Here is a 14679-nt window from a genome sequence, read left to right on the forward strand (position 1 = left end):
CTTCACAGAGCTTACAGTTTAGAGAGGAAGACAGACGATGATGATATCAAGTAATAAACAAGATCATCTTTATGAGTTACCTACAATAAACCTTGACTCTACTCACGGCCTTTAGCTACTCTTGTCTTTTCCAGCCTCAGATCACTATGGATGCTCTACACCAGAGAAACAGGCATAACTGCCCTTGGTATTCCTTCCCTACACTTTCTGCCTTTCTGTCTGAGAAAAAGGTATCCTTCCTTCCCAGATCTTACACTGTCGCCTGTGCTCTTTTTTTTTTTCTTCCCCACCTGTGCTCTTTATATCTCTCCTTTTCACTCAGGACATATAATCCATCAATTATATCCTTTCTGGAACAATCTCTTTCTAGTTCTATCCTCTAGGCCTAAAAAATGCTTGAGCTTCACCTCTCCAAGAAACAAACAACTTTGCTTGACCCTCTTCTCAAGCTACTTTTCTAAACATCAAAACGGCCTGAAATAATACTTTTCACTAAGTTCTGTTTCTTTGCTTTTTATTCATTTCTTAATCCCATTATATTTGGCTGGATTTTTATTCTATTGTTAAAGTTTCCCTAACTAATTCTGAATTCTGATCTTTTCTGTTAAATACCCTTTATAGATTCTATTCTGAGTTCTTCAGTTAAATATAAGCTCCTCTGAACACTCTGATAAAGTCCCTTAGATCTATACCTGTGCTATTTCCTGGTATGAATGAAAACAAGAGACACAGGCATTCTAAGTTATATAAAAATAAAATAAACCCCTACTATCAAGGCTCACACAATAGCAGGGGAAAAATAAAAGTGCATAATAATAACATGCAACACAATGATTATAAGAAGTAGAAAGTGTTGTGGAGGACCCATATAGAGATTAGGTGAAGCTGGGGGTAATGGAAAGCTTCAATTAGACAATGGAAAATGAATTAGGCTTTAATTTATAGCTAGAGAAGGCTTGGCATTCCAAGCAAAGGGAACAACAAGAACTTTGTTAGAGACAGCATGGGCAGCGTGTTTGAGAGACAGTAGCACTTCTGTTTGCTTGGAATGTGGAGTATACATGGGAGAACATTGATAGGTAAAGGAATTACAAGCCTAGCTTAAGAAGCAGTGAAGCCAAGATTCAACCCAGGTAGTCTGGTTGTAAAGCCTATGATTTCCACCATGACATAGTACAGCCTCTCTCACGAATGAATGTCAGTTTTCAAAATCACACAGATGTACATGTTCTACACATGCACACAGATGTACACACACACACATTTCTGTATGTTACAAAAGGATAAACAAACTCCACCTGCGACTATACATATACATAACAGAGGAAATACTTTAACATATTTACTTTATCTGAGTATGGAAAGAACTCTAGAATCAGAATCAAGAGACCTAATTTAGCCTTGGTTCTGACACTCAGAGGCTATGTGATTCGAGGCCTCAGCTCACCTACTGATAAATGTCAAAATTTGGAGGTAAAAAGGACCAAATGAATGATCTAAAGTCCCTTAAATTCTAACTTCCTGACTTAAATCGGACTAAGCTGATATGGGGTGGGACCCGGGCACAGGTGTGCCTTAGAAGCTTCCCAGGTGAGTCTAATGTGCACTGGCCTAGACAGTGGTTCTGTGGCAGCTAAACTGTGGCCTCATTATTTAGGAGCTGGAAATGCTGGGGGCTGAATTTCAACTTTATCATGTCTAAACTGTGTGGCCTTGCAAGTCCCTCAGTATCACGGAGCTTGCTGTCATCTCTAAAATAAGAAAATCAGTGTCTACTTAAGCAGCTGTGAGGGCCACATATACCTGGACAGTACCTGCCGGGCACCTGGTTTACCTCAATAAATCATTCCTAGAGTGAACAAAGATAAACTGTTTAGAAGATACACAGAACTGATCTCAGACACACAGAACACCTGCTAGAACTATGAACTTCTGGAAAAGAGATCCAAAGATTGACAGCAACTGCACAGTGAAACTCATAAAGGAGACAAGAGGCCGGAACACAGGTCTGGGCAGAACAGTGAGAAAAGACCAGAGAAAGTCTAGTGGACACAGCATTGGAAGAGCGTGAAGGTATGTCAGCCTACAAACTCAGGTAACACCACAGCTGCCAGAAGACTCTAAATCCAAAGACCAAAATATACCACAGATAACCCCAAGTTGTTAAGCCTGGTTCTTCTAATCTCTAAACAAATCTTACAGTTCCCTACTATTTTAAAAATAAAGTGCCAAGCTGAAAGAAAGTAAACATTACTTCTCTTTTCCACACTCAGGGTAAAGAATCCAGCTTAACCATCATTAGCCTCACAATTACCACATTTGCAGAAAGAATGAGAATTTGGTGGGGCTGTTCTTGTGCTTCTCTTTCCTGCCCATTCTCAGATCTCCGTGTCAGAGGTCGCAGAGGAGCACACTGCACCATTATTCTTTTTCAGAACAGTTGCCTCTGGCCCTGGCTGTCATTCATCATAATGAGGTTTCTGTTGTGTTAGTGTAATCAAATGAGCCCAATATATGTATGACACCCTCCATTCAAATATGGAAGGACTACTGGCTCAAAGTCAATCAGAAAAGTATTTCTGAATTATTTTTCCAGGAGTGAACATCAATCACAATGATCTATCATCTCTAAAGTAAGGATATTACCTCCCAGCTCTAAAGACTGTTGGGGGAATGGTGGCATTGAGCCAAATACAGGCATGGGTGGCACCAGAAAGGTAAAGACTAGGGTTTGGGGTTCTGGTTTTTCACTATGTGCCACTCAGCAAGTTACCTGGCCTTTCAAACACTAGGAATCTGTGGAATTGGGGATAATAAAAACTTTCAAAATTTTTCTTTTGGAATAATTTTTAGATTCAGAGAAAAGCTGTTTAGAGAATTTAGAGTCATAGGTAAAAATAGAGGCTCTGTAGAGCCCTAGTCCCAGAGAAGGCAATGGCACCCCACTCCAGTACTCTTGCCTGGAAAATCCCATGGACAGAGGAGCCTGGTAGGCTGCAGTCCATGGGGTCACTAAGACTCGGGCACGACTGAGCGACTTCACTTTTGCTTTTCACTTTCATGCATTGGAGAAGGAAATGGCAATCCACTTCAGGATTCTTGCCTGGAGAATCCCAGAGACAGAGGAGCCTAGTGGGCTGCCGTCTATGGGGTCACACAGAGTCGGGCACGACTGAAGTGACTTAGCAGCCGCAGCAGCAGCAAAGCCCTAGTCCAGTAAATATATTACTGTAGTACATCACTATTAACCAAACATTTCACCTGTTGCTCTGTGAATGTCCTCTTTGTGGTCTAGGACCCTCTCCAGAGGGTTCACATCACATTCAGTTGTTATACCTCCCTAATATTCTCTAGTCTCATATCACAGGGTTTTAATACAAATCAAATAAATGTGAAAACACCTTGTAAAATGAAAAGGAATATTAGAATATGATTTACTATTGTTAGGCATTAAATGAGCCCAGGCATATAAAGCACCAAGAAAACTGGACTGTATTAAGTCCCAAATATGGGTTATTAGCATTATTATTATTATTATAAATGTTTATACCCATGCTACAAAATGATGAGTTCTACACATCTTTAACAGTTGCTCGGGGTTCACAAATCCTCTCCAACTACAGATTTTCCCCTGTAAGAGGACACTTTTATAGAGATAGCCCTTGACCAAACCTTCAGAAACATCTTGCTCTAACCAACTGAGTTAGCAAAAGCAGCTCAATCTAGCAGAGGAGAAAGGACAAGAGATGGGGTGAAGACAGAGGCACCAGCGGAAGCTCAGAAGCCACAGAGGTTTCACTTTGCCGTCAAACATCAACCTTAGTCCTGGAGCTACACAAAGAAGCCACAAAATTCAAGAGGGACCATTCCACAAACATCAGCAAAGGAACCAACATTTACATATTTCCTGTTAAGCAATCTGTGCACAGTTTTCAAGCATCATTAGGAAGATAGAAAAGATGACCTGCGGTGAGGGGGAGACAGGAGAGTGAAGCTTTCTTTATCGCTCAGTGCTCTGAGCTTGCCAGCTTGCCTGGGAGAAAGCTCAGTCAGAATCCATGCCACTCATACAACTCATCCCTCCAATATCAGGCAACAGTGAATACATCCCAAGTTGCTTTAGAAGAACAAAATAAAGGAGAAGCTCTGGAGCTGAATGTGTCCTGAAAGCCACTCAACATCCTGCCTCTCATAGCCTAACATTTTACTAAGAAGGGTTCAGAAGCTTTTCATGTTTCTTCACGTAGTAAATTTTTACTGCATACTGGTCAAGAATATAATTTAGTATAACAAAAGAAAAGTAAACAAATAAATACTATTTAAATACAAAGTATAAAGGTTATTAAAAAGAATGAGGTAGCTTTATCCATACTCACATGGAAATTATATATAAAGTTAAAAATTCAAGTTGCAAGATAATATATATATAACAGAACGATCTAATTTTTAAACTTCTTTTTAAAAAGATAATTGTGGATTCACAGGCAGCTATAAAAAATAATTTAGAGAGGTCCCATACACTCTTTACACAGTGTACCCTAATGGTAACATCTTGCATAACTACAGTACAATAATATAACCAGAAAACTGAGGTTGGGACAATCCACAAACCTTATTCAGATTTGACCAGTTTTATACGCATTGTATGTGTGCGTGTGTTTAGTTCTACACAATTTTATATTACCCGTATTCAAGTGATCATCACAACAGTCAAGATACAGGCAGATACAAATTTCCCTCCTGCTACTCTTCTTTGGATGATTCATTGTTTCATGGAGCGGAGAGAGTATTGCTGTTAGTCACCAAGTCATGTCCAGCTCTTTGTGACCCCATGGACTGTAGCTTGCCAGGCTCCCCTGTCCATGGGATTTCCAAGGCAAGAATACTGGAGTGGGTTGCCATTTCCTTCTCCAAGGGATCTTCACGACCCAGGGAGAGAATCCGTGTCTCCTGCATTATAGGCAGATTCTTTACCACGGAGCCACCCGGGAAGTGGAAAGAGTATTAGTACTGTCATAAATGCAGAGGGGAAAAAAATCAATCTGTTAAGTCATTCATAAGCTGAGAATTTTTATAAAATAGGATTGTAGGAAGGAAAAATTTTTTGCTTTTTTACTTTTTACACTGCTATAATGTTTGATTTTTTAAAAATAAACATTTATCACCTTTACAACATAAAAAGTAAAATATAGAAAATAAATATAACATGGAAATGTCTGGTTTTAAGTATAGCAGGGTTACAGTGAGCAAGTGGACAAAAGTATAAACATTAAAAAGAGGTATGATACTGAAGTGTATAAAATATAATATTTAGGGCTCTATTTTTCTATTATTAGTATACTACATCCAGTTGGGTTCTTCACTTAAGTAAGAACTAGTCACTTTAGAAAGAGATTCCAAAAAGCAAGAAAAAACTTTAAAAAATTGACAGAAAACTAAAAAACTACAATAAATGACACTATATTACTTATAATTACAAGCTAGGGGACAATTAAATGCTTAATAAATGCCATTTGGTAAGAGTTTTCTGAGGAGTATAATTTTAATGATGTTTTAAAAAATCACATTCATATACAGTGTTACTTAATTCCTTTTATGACTGATCAAAGATGTACTGTTAGCATGTGGTATAGACTCAGAAAAACTCAGAAAAGAACTCTGTGATGGTCACAGTTTTCCAAAGGTGAAGTTTCCAGGAGCATTGAGAATGTTCTGGTGAGTTCTCTAACAGTGGTAATCAGAATTCAAACAGATGCTCAATGCCCATCTGTGGCAGGAATTTTGCAGAGGAGATCCAGGCATCTAAAATATTGTCAATTAAGGTCTTTTCCAAAGCTGAGATTCTATCTTGGGTAAAGAGTACTGGATCCAGAGCCCAAAACCCTAAGATTCAGCTCTGGTTTCTAAGGTATAATTTTGGGAATCATACTGAACCTGTTTCATCATTCTGTATACGGAATGATATAATTAAGAGTGCTGTGTAAATGGTAAAAGTGCTGTCTGAATAATATTATTTATAATCATTTGAGGATAACGCAAGGGATCTAAGTTAAAACCTTAACAGACGTTATTTAAGCCAGCCATGAAGCTGACTTCTAAATGGTAAGGATTACAGAACCCATTTTCCAGAGAGATTGTGGAATTTTACATGACGTATACAATTCTCAGTCTCTGGGACGGCACAGATACAGTCTTGATCATGAACAAGAAGTTGAATTGTGATTTATGCGGTACTATTTCTTAGTTGATAGAAATACTATGAAGAAGAAAACCAAAATGACCTTTTACCACTAACGTTAAAGTGTTGTCACATGCCTATCATTTAAGCATGTTTAACCTTCTCTCTTATAGCAAGCATAGGGTAGGCAATTTAACGTCATTCAAAAAAATAACAGAAGCAGTAGGAACTTGACAGTGTGCTCCTGACAAGAGCTCCAAGCTGGCAAACCAAAGGCCTGGGCCCTGCAACTGAATTTACTGCTACCCAACGTAACAGTTCTGAACTTTAAATAACTGATTTTTAAAATGGTGGTTTAGGGTTGTTGGACTAAAATAGCTATTAAACTTTCAGTTTGAGTATTATAGATTTCTCAGATAACAGACCTCTTCACAATTATGTGCAAACCTACCTATTAAGCAAAATACCTCCCATAGTATCAATCCTTCATCACCTTTCAAATCTCCTTTCTCTTCTTATATTGATGAGACTATGTACAAAATAGCCAAATTTTTATCCACCCATAATTAGGAGTTCACAGCACACCACAGTCATGCCACTTCTGGATTTTATATATCTTAAAATGACAAATCCTTATCAACCTACGTATCTTTTCAAATAAGCTATTTCTCTGAAATAAATGAGGACTGTTAAAGTACAAAGAAATTGCTATGTAATTGTTTAAGTAGATTTTTATAGGTTGGTTTTTTGAAGGGCACTCTTATTTTCTTTTACTTAAATCTCACTGCGCAAGAGCCAACAATCCTAGTGTTAGGATATTTTATGTGGATTACACTTTAGTCAGTACTTTAAACACTAGACAAAATAAAATTTCCTGCTGTTTCTGTTCCTGGATTTCCATTTCTTTCTTTGGACCCACAAATTTTCAACAGAATATAAGATACAATAGTAACACTTATTCATTGAAAGAAAGAAAAGAAAGGCAAAAAGAAACACACATATGCCTTTTTTAGTGTTACTTAAGCTTATTAGACGATCTCCCTTATAATATAAAATTACTCCTCCAGGGGAAAAAAAAAAGTCTTCAGAAGTTGACATTTTAATTAAGATGGATGCTTCTGTCTTCTGATGGCTTAATACTGATACCTACCTCCTCAAACAAGAGAACTCAGGATATCTGTAATTCTCTTCTCTACACACCTGCACCATCCTATACGCCTTGATAACAAAGTGACTAGCAAAATACAAAAGATTTAATACCACCATAATTGCTATTATTCTTTAGGCCAAGTGTTTTGGCAGATTCCTAGCCTAGATTCTGAGAGTACCTGGGGGAAATCTGCATGTAAATTTTACGGTAAACGATTATATTTAAAATATTAAAATCGAATGAAGAGCTTAATAAAATCTAACACTTGAACACAACCCAGCAACCAACCCAGGAAATCATGTTTTCCCATGCAAAGTTCACAGACATAGCTATGGATCCATTTCAGGTTGAGAGAGAAAATGGGAAGACGAATCTTCTGAATATTTTCATAGCTACTGCTCCTGAAGAGTGGTGCTCCTTGCAAGAAAAGGATAGAACAAAGCTCTTAATGTTGCAGGTCTGAGAGACAGCTACATCAAAACCAGGTATAGTGGTCCCAACCCGAGCAGCTGGCAAACTGCAGGATGGATGTGGGCACTCTTCTGCCTAATAAAATCTGAATCAAACACTTTGCATCTCATTCTCCATGTGAGCTTTTTATGCAAACTTCTAAAGTGCAAGGAATCCTGGGGTGGAAGAGCTATTCTGAGAGATTTCACATAGTTCATGTAATTAGGGAAACCACTTCCTTTGATTGTAAGTGTTCAAAACAGCTGAATTTCTCCTATCAAAGGCACTCTGTGATTTGGGTCACCTCTTTTACTTTCTCTTTCATCTTTCTCAGGATGAGAGGTGAAGCTGGAGAGCACATTATTTAGCAGAAAAAAAGATCGTGCTTTTTGTTTTAGGGATTGAACTTACACTATTCAAAAGACTGTCATTTAGACTCTCCCTCTCTTTCTCACCCTCTGTCTCTTTCCTTCCCTGTCCAGGCTCTTCAGTAGCTACAGAGAACACAAGGAAAATGTCAGGGCTGACGGGAAACTGTCATATCATATGTAAAAGGATTCTAATGCTCATGTTTGGGTTTAAAAGATAATTAGAATTGTAATCTGCAGGTTCTTGATCTTCACATTATGAATTTTTGTTGTTATAACAGTTGAGAGACAGAGAAAGAGGATGCAGAAAAGGAGTCTCTTACTGCTTCCCCAAAAAGCACAGCCACCAGCAGCAAAGAGTGTAAAAGAAAACTACCAATCTGTTCTTCCCTATATTCCTGAAGTATCCTTTTCCACTAAAAGTAGAACACAAGCCATTCAATGAGGTAGCTCATACTGCTTTTGCTATAGCTAACCTTAGCCCTGGATGCTCACGAGGTTTTCACTTATTCTAAAATACCTCCGTCGGTTTAATGCACAGTTAGGTTTGCCAGCGAATATACAAACTAAAAGAGGTAAAAAAAAAAAATAATTCACCATTCACCAACTACTTTAATGTTCACATTCCTACTGAATGTAAAGCAAGATGAACAATACTGTCTATGCCACAATCTCTAAGATTTCAGTTAAATTTTAGTTAATTAAAATTCCAGATGGTTAATAAAACTAGTAATATTATCAGTCATATCAAGGAAAAACGGTTTTGAATCATATAAACAGAATGTGACAAAATTCTCTATAGTGACAACAATCTCACTTGTATTCATTATATTTGACCTTTATAGTTCAAAGCAAATATGACTAGGAAGGAATTATCCCTATGTTATAGGTGAAGAAACTTCGTTCCAGTGATGTTAGCTGACTCGCCCGACCTCCCAATTAGTAAAGGAAAAGTAAGAACAGATCTAGAACTTTAAAGAGAGCAGCGCACGATCTTCAATCATTCGGGATCCTAAATTTTTCTTATCATGGCTTGAAAAAAATCACATTAACTTTTCTGGCAGATATATCACATATTAACTCATAATAAACCAAATCTAAAACATCTTTCCCTTAAGCTGTATTTTCCTCATCTTCTACCGACACTTAGCTTTCCAGAGTCTGTGTATAAAATGTTTCATTTCCATCTTCAGGCTCAGTGTGCTCATTGATTGAAATCTTTTTAGGTTCTTATTCTTACCGAGTCTTTTAACACATCAACTACTTCTCCTATTATTATATTAACTGAATTAGATGCCACCTAAATTACTTAAGTAAGTGTTAAGAAGGACATGAGTAAATGTATTTAATTCCAGAAGGATTAAGTGGGTTTTAGGTACTCGTAAAAGCATGTACAAATTCACCTAATTTGTACATGGAAACTTTATTTCCATATTTTTATTTCAGGGACTTCCTGGGTAGTCCAGAGGCTAAGATTCCATGCTCCCAATGTTGGGTTCAATCCCTGGTCAGGGAACTAGATCCCACCTGCTGAAACTAAGCCTGGCACAGCCAAATAAATACCTAAATAAATAAAATATTTAGAAGTATATATTTCAGTACCAGATAAACTTTGCCTTCCAAGTCGTAATACATCTTCTTTGTTCCTATCACTATTATAGCTTTCAGCCAAAGTGTAGTGAACACTTACTGTATGCCAAGCATTGTACTGAAAACCTCGAATTCCCTCTAAGGTACTCTGCAGTAGGTCATAGTAGCATTCTCATCCCATTAATAGAAATGAGGAATCAGGGTACAAACAGCTTGCAGAAAGAGGAAGCTAGTCAAGTGGCTGAGCTAGGGATACCACACAGGTCTGACTACAGAGCCCACACTTTACACCACTGCCTCTGTACCGAAGGTGTTTATTTACAAGTTCATCTCCTCCCAGTTCACCTGTAAGATCCCCATGGGTTCTTCAACTTGCAACGCAGTTCTGGCATCTACTAAGCCCTTTATATATGGTGACATGGCTTCTGAATTAAGTTGCAACACTAAGGATAGACAGGGTTCTAGATCCTAAATAAAAGAAGGTTTTAAAAGGGCATCATAACTGTCTGCAAGTATCTGGAGACTGCAGTGGAGGCAATGCTAAATGATTTATATGGCTCCAGCAGACAATACTAGAACCAATGGGCAGAGTTCAAAGGGAGCAAATTCTAACTAAAACCAATGAAGGCCTATAAAAGAGAGCCATGCAAAAGAAGAAAGGGTGTCTTTTATAAATTCCAATCACCATAGGTATTTAAAGTGGCCAGATAACCAGAGGATGAAGAAAATCATCTCGTAATGAGAATCTCTGATTAGGGGAGATCAAGGCTCCCTAAATGCCAGTGTCAGTCTGCTGATGTGCTACATCCGGGGAAAAATATTTGAACACACACACACACACACACACACACACACACACACGCCTAGATTCTAATTTGGAACTACTAAATCAGAATCCTTGGAAGTAGGGTCAAGCTATATATATATATTAATATTAACTTGAGATGTATTAATACATCTACTGTTACCTGAATGTTATTGACTTGCAGATGTTTTAATATTCATTTACAGAAATCGCTGGCCACAGGCATTCGTTTTCACAAAAATCCCCCCGTCAATAATGCCCACCAGGTCATTCTGATGTGCAGCCAAAATTAGGAAAATTGGGCTTGTGAGATCTTTGTCAATTTTTAAATTTCTGTAATTTTATGAAGGTATGCGCTCAACTGTCTCTTAATTTTATGACACGACTAAGCCTAGCACAGCACAAGGTTTCCATAGAGGTGTAAACAGTCTTCTATGAAAACAGAGGGACATTTTAACCCCCCTGGGAGGAGTGGAGGAGGGGAAGAAGAACTTTTATGGAGGGGTATTTTAAGGACAACAGGCTTCTGACAGGCTGGAAGCAGGTAGAAATGCATTCAGTTGGAGGCAGGAAAGTACATTGCCCATTTGGAGAACATCCTGTCCTCTCACAAAGCTGAAACACAGCTTGCATGAATGGAAAGCAGAAGAGGTTAAACAGCTTTATTGAGGGTGAACTTTCTTAGAGGGGGCTAATGTCATATTTTTTTTTAATGTGCACTAAAAAAAACCCTTATTTCTTGTATTATTTACTTTTTGTAAACTTATTTATTTAGATCGACGGGCTTGTGAGGGCTTAGTTTCCCACTAGGGATGGAACCTGGGCCCCCTGCAGTGGAAGTGCAGAGTTCTTATCACTAGACCACCCATCAGGGAATTCTCTGATATCATATTAAGGAGTTAGAATTTACTCTATAAGTAACAGGAACCATCAAAAGTGTCTGGAGCAGAAAGGACATGATCTGATCTGGTGGGGTTTTTGTTTGTTTGCTTTGGTATCCACATGGCCGATGTATCAGAAAGGGAAAACAGATACTGGAAGGCAAGAGAAGAATGACTTGTATTAAGGGAAGCAAAGATGGAATAAGTAAACACCGATTCCAAAAAAATCTTTCTGTTTCCAACAAAATGTACACGGTTGAGAACACACCTACATGAACACCGGAGCCCGGTCTTTCCATTCCAGGGAACTTGTTTGGGAATCTGTTTGATTAGAGATGAGAATTTCACTGAGTAGTGTTGGGATGAAGTCATGGATACCTCCAGGAAATCCAAGAACTGGAATCAGTCCTGGTTGCAAACTGCTCTTAGATACAGGGGAAGACATGAAATCATATCACACTAGTTAGTTGCCATCCTTACTACTGCTTCTGTTGTATCTTATTAATTCTTAAAACTTGTTCCTTTTCCAAATCTTTGCTTTGTAATTTACCCAAAGGTTACCTGAGGGTTCACAGTACTGAGTGATCTGAGCAAACCCTTGGAGAACTTACCTCCTACTAGCCTCCTGCCATTTCTGTAATTCTACTCTTGATTTTTTTTTGTTTGTTTTAGTCATCTTTGATTAAAATATTTTCTCTTATCTATATGACACACAGTTTCCTAGCTGAAATGAAGAATTCTGCCCAGCCTTTTGGCTTACAAAACAACAGACAATACAGTCGTTAATTGATACTCATTTTGAAAGACTGATGATTTTGAAAACAGCTATTTGTATATGTAACAACAACTACTTTAACGGTTCCTATTTCTAAACAGTTTCTTTTTTCACTTCACCTCAAAATGAAATCACTGAATTCCTAAGCAACTCTTTCCCCTCCTCCATCACACTGGGTATCCATGGCAACATGTCCGGAAGAACTGGTACACTGTGACATTTCATTGTTTAATGGAGCACCTAATGTCAATTACCATACATGCAACTTTATATGTGTATGCATTATTCAATCTCCTTTAGACTATGTAAGACATATAAGATAGTCTCTGAATTCCCTGGAGAAAATGCATTATCCCCTCTAGTGGGTAAAAGCCAGGCTAGAAAAACAAAATGAGTGTATGCACAAAGAATATTTAAGACCTCTGGGCTGCCACTGGTTCTGCTGTTTCCACCAAGTTAGGATACACAGGCAATGGTTTGATTGAGGCAGACAAAAACTGCACAAATGCCACTACATGTAAAGCAACTATCATCCCTAAGGAATTGCTTTTTGTTTTTGAAGGTGCGGTGCTCACAGACAAGTCAAATTCTGTCTCTGACAGTATCTTAGTTATTTGAGTCACAGCCACATGTTTCAGCAGAGTTTTGATAGGTTCCAAAATCTTGTCAAACTCTGAATCCTAGGGCACTTAAGTTTCTGTTTAACGCTGATGTGATGATCCTCCAGTAGCAGTAACAATTACCAGCCTGACTTTCCTTCTCTCTTATTGATGATTTCATTATATCTCCTAAATAGCGGCAGTGAAAAGAAATGCAAAGCCCATTCCACAGGGCACTTGCCTAGCAAGGTGCCTGGTACCTTGCTGAACCACTGAACTTGGTAATTCAGTTAACTAGCATGCCCTGGATGAAGTCCAACACATATTTGTGTCATATTTAAATCTGCTCTTTAGTGAACGTGCATTTAAGTTTTAGAACTACGAAGATTCTAATCCTTCTATTTTTCATAACCTCCTCTTTTACAGAGGAGGGAATCAGAAAGGTGAGGGACTCATTTCAGAGTCAAAGATAAAAATGTGAATTCCACTCTCTCCTTGACAGCATAAAAATACTGATATAGTCTCATAACTGGCTCCCCTCCCCTTTTGGTAATAGTGATGGAAATTCAGCGGATATCAATCTCCTTAAGCAAATATATATTGTCTATAAGCTGCTTTATTTTTCCATGTCAGTAATTATGGATCAAGATCATTGTTTTCCAAAGCAGTTTAATTTTCATTGAATGGGAATACCAGAATTCGTTTACCCAGTTCTCTATCGTTGAACATTCAAGTTGTTTCTAATTTTTCATGATTATTAAAAAAAAAAAAAAAACACTGTATACTCATCAGATGCACTTCTGTTACTTTCTTTTTAAATTATTTTATATATTTACTTGGCAGCACCAGGTCACAGCTGCAGTACTTGGCATATTGAATCTTCACAGCAGCATGAGAACTCTTAGTTGCAGCATGTGGGATCTAGTTCCCTGACAAGCGATCTAACCAGGACCCCCTGCATTGGGAACATGGAGGCTTAGCCACTGGACCACAGGGAAGTCCTCAGACACACTTCTTTGCCCATGAACTCAGCTTATATTCTTAGTTGGGAAATGCCTGGGTCAAAATGTATGCCTGTTTTGATACAGAATATACAGATGCACTTTAGAAGTATGTCAGCTTAAGCTCCCTCCAATAAATTAAGAGAGTATCCATTTTCCCAGCCTTCACAGCAGTGAAAATTTGCATATATTTTTATCAGTATCCACAATAGCCTATTTTCGGTGAAGTGTCTCTTGGTGTCCTTTTTATGTCAGTGTGTTTGGTTCCGCTTTAGTTCTTTACCATGTTAGGTAAGTGGGTTCCAATTCTAATATCTAACATCTAATTCTAATATGTAAAATTTTGAAAGGGCAGTTTCAACTTAATTTTAATAAGTCAAATATAGATAAATCATTCAGTTAAGTTTCTCTTCTAAATACTCCCAGATCCAAAGCATTTGTGAGAGCATAAATGTTAACAGTTTGAACACAAAACGTAGTCAGAGCCTTAGGCTGATCTCAGCAGACTATCTGGTCTTAACAATTTATTTGATTCTCTTAGTTTCCTCATATGCAAAACTGCTGACGTTGTATTTCATGGTCTCTAAGATGTACGGTTATTCCTTCAAGTATCACTGCAATCGAGGTTATATTACAACCGGTGTCATTTTAGGATTTTCATCAGTAGCATTCTTTTCTTTCGTTGTTGTTGTTTAGTCTGATTCTTTTGCGATCCCGTGGACTGTATAGCCTGCTAGGCTCCTCCGTCCATGGGATTCTCCAGGCAAGAATACTGGAGCGGGTTGCCATTTCCTTCTCCGGGGGATCTTCCCTCCCAACCCAGGGATCGAGTAGTGCATAAAACAGTGACTTCTTTTAAATTGAAGGCATTTTAGATTTGAT

The 14679-nt window shown here is 38.1% G+C and overlaps 1 protein-coding gene across 1 annotated transcript in view; it reads right to left on the reverse strand.

Moving 5' to 3' along the window:
* The window catches only part of MAP3K20 (mitogen-activated protein kinase kinase kinase 20), a 168999-nt gene that overhangs the window by 107247 nt on the left and 47073 nt on the right, over positions 1–14679 (reverse strand). The window lies entirely within an intron of this gene.

The sequence above is a fragment of the Capricornis sumatraensis genome, chromosome 3 (genome assembly GCF_032405125.1).
Source record: "Capricornis sumatraensis isolate serow.1 chromosome 3, serow.2, whole genome shotgun sequence".
In the NCBI taxonomy this organism is placed as follows: Eukaryota; Metazoa; Chordata; class Mammalia; order Artiodactyla; family Bovidae; genus Capricornis; species Capricornis sumatraensis.